This window comes from Saccostrea echinata, unplaced genomic scaffold, assembly GCF_033153115.1.
Source record: "Saccostrea echinata isolate AGI-Se365-2 ecotype Australia unplaced genomic scaffold, CSIRO_AGI_Sech_v1 ptg000009l, whole genome shotgun sequence".
NCBI classification, from domain to species: Eukaryota; Metazoa; Mollusca; class Bivalvia; order Ostreida; family Ostreidae; genus Saccostrea; species Saccostrea echinata.
Genome location: NW_026889758.1, coordinates 18,494,383 through 18,499,805, shown reverse-complemented (window position 1 = coordinate 18,499,805; position 5,423 = coordinate 18,494,383). Strand labels below are relative to the sequence as shown.

Here is a 5,423-nt window from a genome sequence, read left to right as displayed (position 1 = left end):
GGGCAAAGAAAGATAACTCTGACTTGTAAGTGAGAATAGAACTTTCGAGATAAAGGCGGAAATAGTATCGATGACGTCAGAGACATATACACTCTCCATATCAAAATATTTAGACGTTCCATATTCACTCTTCTAAATGTAAGAGTACGTTGGTTACCGCTTCCAGTGCGTGTATAGTTTAAAGTTGCCAGTGTAGTGTAAGTCTGTATTGACAGTTAATTGATTTACACATGAAAAAATCTAAAAAAAAATTTAATATATATGCTAGGTACCTAATTCAATTAAATATATTATAAGCACTGAATATACATTTATAGTGATGGACAGGCATGCAATTTTATCTATCTCGTATAGTAAGTTCAGAATACGATAGTTATAAGCCTTCTATAATGCAGACGATTTATTATTCTCTATGATTTGAATGCGAAATTATCCCGATTTCCGAGTTTTATTTTCGATATTAAAAAATATTACATACACTCAAACAGGAATTGAGCGATAGAAAATTGTAATACAGTACTGTTTTAAAGCCTTTATATTTAAATTGATATCTGCCACTTAAAAGAAAGAAAATCAATCTATAGATTAGATTTGGTTATTACATGTATATTTGATAAAAAGTTAAATTATTTATGACATATGATTTATATTCTATATACCCAAGGAATTATAAAAGACGATTCTTGGATTCTTGTGAAACACTCAAAGAGTTTAAAAAAATATGTGAAAACGCGATTCTGTGTGAAATAATGGCACGCTATATGTTTCTTTTGAAAAAAAAAACATGAAAAAAAAATTGCACAGGTCTGTTGATATGTAGGATAAGTAAACCTGAATGAACACAATTTTATGCAATGATATATAATTATGTACATGCAACTGACATCCGTACTTTTCCTTATAATTCATAAAACATAAAACTATCTAATTCCTTTGAAGCCCCCCCCCCCCTTCGTCTTGATTAATATTTGGAGACGTTCGTGCAGCTAGGCATTTGAATTATATATTCGTTTTAGATTTAAATCTGGAACATGTGAATATAATTACCATTTACATGTATACAGAATTTCATATTCTATAATGGTAGATTTGTCATTATGAAATGTTCAATTTACGTCTGAGAGAGAGAGAGGGAGAGAGAGATTCCCTCTTAATCCCGATCCTCCTATCTATTTACATAGACCAAAAATTAGTTCTATATCAGTCACACCCATTCTTTATTAAATGTTTTCTGATTTCATAGTCAGTCATGGTCACATTCTGTATATTTTTCTGCTTAAAAAGTATCACACGAAGTGCACGTGTGTTGACCTGTCAATCAAGATCACCCGCGCTGTCTGCACTGCAATAAAATAGCCTGAGTTCGAAATGATCTTGAAGTATGATCTTTAAGTAAATCCAATGCAACAAACTTGTGAAAAAATAAAATAAAATAAAATAAATAAAATATCTCGGTATTATAAACTTCGATTGTGGGACGTGGAGACCGGTCCTTTGGATCCTTTAAATCGAGGTCCCGTGTCGCAGAAGGTGTTGGCACAAAAAAGATTCCTCACTGATCAATGGCGATAAGTGCCAAAGTATAGGACAAAAATTTGCAGTCTCCACCGGCGAGTGCTGGCGTCTCCATGTGAGTGATAAATTCTCGAGAGGGACGTTAAAGAACAAACAAACAAACAAAAAAAGCAAATTTGAGAATTTATCATATATACACCCGTAGTTGGTGCATCACTTTTATTTAAACTTTGGAAGGATGACCAAGAAAAATTTAATTAGAAATTTTAATGAACTAAGCAAACAACCTACTCATTGTTAACACTTTGACCTGTTTCAAAGAAAGTGGGTCCCAACAGTAACGCACTAAAATCACTTGACTCTGACACAGATTTAGTGTTTCGGTGGTGCAATACGAGGCTTATATTAGAATTTTAAATAGGTAATTAATTAGCTGTGAATTTGCCATCATCGGAAAGACGTGTTACTGACTAAACATTTAATACAAGTATGAAAACGGGCATCTCCAGCATACGTTTGAATTCTACATATCATTCACATGAATAGAATGGATTGATCATAACACGAGAGCGTTTGATTATCTAATACGCTAAATGTTTTTCTTTTCTTGTCATATAATGAGAGGATTTGACCAGTGTGATAAATGGGCCAAATGATTCTAAGAGAAGAAGATGAATAGTCAATCAATCAATCAATCAATCAATCGATTGCTGAATAATTACTGTAATTGAATAATCTTTCTTATAGGTATGCTGTCAAATCTTAATATTATATTATATTCAAAACTCAGTGACTTTACGTTTAATTTGATACTAACTTAATTCATTATATTTTTTTATAACACCATCACAATTATGCCAGAACATATACACAGTAAAGTTTATGATAGTACGGTGTTCGTTCGTCTGTTTGTTTGTCTTAGAATTGATTGCAAACATTAGGGTCTGTAAGTCTCGTCACGTGACTCGCGAGATTTTTCGATAATATTAACTTCCGGGTACCTTACACATGGAGATGTGTATTGGGTTACACATGTTTATGGTTTACACAAAGCGTACAAGGAAAGATTAAGCAGTTGTACAAAGCCGAAGGGTTCTCCGACGTACGATGGATGAATTGAGCGTCATAAAAGCTTGGATGCGAGCATCCAGGAGGAGAATTTCGATCGAAGTACAGGTAAACAAGTCGGAGAATGTCACCTGTTTCTTGTGTATTCTTGGGGGAAATCGAAGTGTCTTGTATCATACCTGGATGGAATAGTTTTGTAATCACCATTCCAATTAATTTATTAACAGATTTTTCTTGAATTCGACAACAATGACGTTAATACCAGCTGATAAAAGAGGAATAGTGTAAGTGCCCGATGGATACGAACGTCATCTTGTGACTGCATCATCTTTGTTTGGGTAAATAATTTGTTCAGAATACGCTTCATTTATCAACAGAATTTTAGCTGTTGCGTGCCAGTGAGTCTAGTCTTAAGCATTCAATGTTTGAAAGAACATATTTCCCAAGGATAGATTTTCTTTATAAATTCTGCCAATTCTCTCTGTATTTATCATTGAACAAAATTCACATGACTGCAACAATATGACCATATTCTTCAGTTTAGAGAGCATGTTATAGAGGAGATTTTGGTTAAAGTTTCAGTCTGTTAAGGTTTCAGTCTGTTTCAGTGTTTGAAATATTCTTTGTGCATCTAAGGAGTTGATCAATGATGGGTCTAATCAATATTCACAAATGTCACATATGCATATAACCAACATGTCAGCGATGTATATGATATATCTCTCAAGAAATATCAAAGTGTAAAAAAAAAAAACACCATTGGACAAATTTTTCTATGCATCTGAATCATTTATAACACTAAAATTGTATTTAAAAATTAGGCTAACAATAATGTCAAAGAACAATATAGTCTTTAACACATAAGTACAATTTTGCATTCATTTGTCTATTCACTCTATTGTATTAAATGAGGTTCATTTGCATATAAATGTTGTTAACATTGTTTTACTGTCTTTAATAACTTGTAATACTAAATTTTATAACTTGACAAATTCTTCTTTTTAGAAAATGCATATAATTTGGAAAAGAGACCACCAATCCACTGGGGGGTATCGCATGAAAGCAATGGTATTACAGAATATTGTAAAGCTGGACGAGTTATAGTGAAACAGGTAGGCAAGTACTTTGTTCTTGGAATTTTTTGCCCCAGTTAAGTTTTATTTTTCTCATTCGGCCCTCATTACAAGTAGGTGAATTTAAAGCGGGGCAAATTCAAAGAAGGTAGCATATATTTTTTAAACACAAATGTGCTTCGTCAAATTTTAAAAGGGAAAAATTGTTTTCAAGAGTGAAAGAGTGAATATATTAAAAATTAAAATGGGGTGAAAATACCCAATAATACAGGTTATATGTATTTGTGTATTAACACAGTATATTCTTCATAATGAAAATAATTTGTTCTGTAAAAGGACAAATTTTGTTCTGATTTGTATTTAATAAAAAAAAATAAATGCCAGATTTATAACATATTTTGCAGGCACCTAAATCACCATCAGTTGTGTGTCAAGCTGTGCAAAAATTCTATGTCATATTACAGAATCTTTTCTTAAATACAGGTATATGTCTGCTCATCTGGCAATCTTTGGACATCACTGGATGGTACTTCCAGCATGAAGACCAGCTAGTTGCCTCACCTGTCTTGACATTGTTAAAGGTAAGTGACCCTTTCAGAAAAGGATCTGACAATGCAAAGGCTTGCTCATCAATTAAAGATTTCTATTTACCAATAGCTAATTAATTTGAATTTCTGTAGCTTAAAAATTTAATGATATGAATTAAAAAAAATATTTTAATCAAAATTATTTTTATTTCAGTACTTTCAGACAGTGAAAAGACATGGCTCTAAATTACTGCATCAGAGATCTATCCAGTTTATAAATCTGAGGAAAACAATAAAGCATCATTTGGAGCTACTTATATCACTGCCTTAACGAGTTGTCTGCCGACAGGGCATCCTTAAAAACTTCAGTCGCACTCGTCACTTAGAATAGAAAACTTCATAATTTTATAACTTTTGTATCAATCCTTTTGCACTTCATCTGACTTGGAATTTCAGTAGCCTTTACATGTAACATCCTTCAAGCATTTCATGAAGTACCAATTTGCAGGTGTAAAATGTTTGTCCCAAATGAAACAAAAAAAAAATTCTCTGGCAGTTAGCAGTGTCATGAGCAGTTGATTGATGTCACAGTTCCACCGGCATAGTATTTATAGTTGAATGGTGCCATTTTTAAGAAAACTTTTCACAAAAACCTGGAAAACATCAGATGGAAAGGAGCATCTACAAGAAAAACAGTGAACACTTTCTTGAATATTAACAATGATATGTCATGCCCCATTTACATCCTTTATATAAACTAATTAACCAAATCATAGAGAATTATATACAAATTTGTCCTTTTGTGTATTTATAGTGTATTAAATTGATTTTACTAATTTATAAATATTTATGTTTTTCGCAGTCATTAATATTTACAAATAGAAGTACATATAACATAAAAATATTACATGTTTATTAGGATAACATGAAATTGTTATTCCTCAAAAACCATCGCTGACCGAGGCGAACAATGGTTTTCAAGGGGTAACAATTTCACATTACCCAAAATAAACAAATAATATTTTCTTGTTTTAGAATGCATTTGAAAGAAAACATCCAGGTGAAACGAACATGCAAATATTCTGCACAGCCAACAATCTTTATTACTCTATATTTACATTTCCAATGTCTTTGTCCGAGATAAAATTTCAAATAGTAAAAATACTTTATTTCTACATCGATATACTGGTTCATCCATAGGCGAGGTGAAAAAAAAATATCACGTGCGGAGCGGGACAAA

General features: G+C 32.2%; 1 long non-coding RNA gene across 2 annotated transcripts; it reads left to right on the top strand.

Annotated features, from left to right (window-relative positions):
- Positions 1-2,630: 2,630 nt before the first annotated feature.
- LOC133183412 (uncharacterized) lies at positions 2,631-5,013 on the top strand. 2 transcript variants are annotated; one of them, XR_009720635.1, is made up of 4 exons: positions 2,631-2,921; positions 3,589-3,695; positions 4,140-4,237; positions 4,398-5,013. It is a non-coding gene; the product is annotated as an uncharacterized LOC133183412 (long non-coding RNA). The 2 variants fall into 2 exon arrangements; XR_009720634.1 differs by lacking the exon at positions 2,631-2,921 and having other exon boundaries at positions 3,521-3,695.
- Positions 5,014-5,423: the final 410 nt, after the last annotated feature.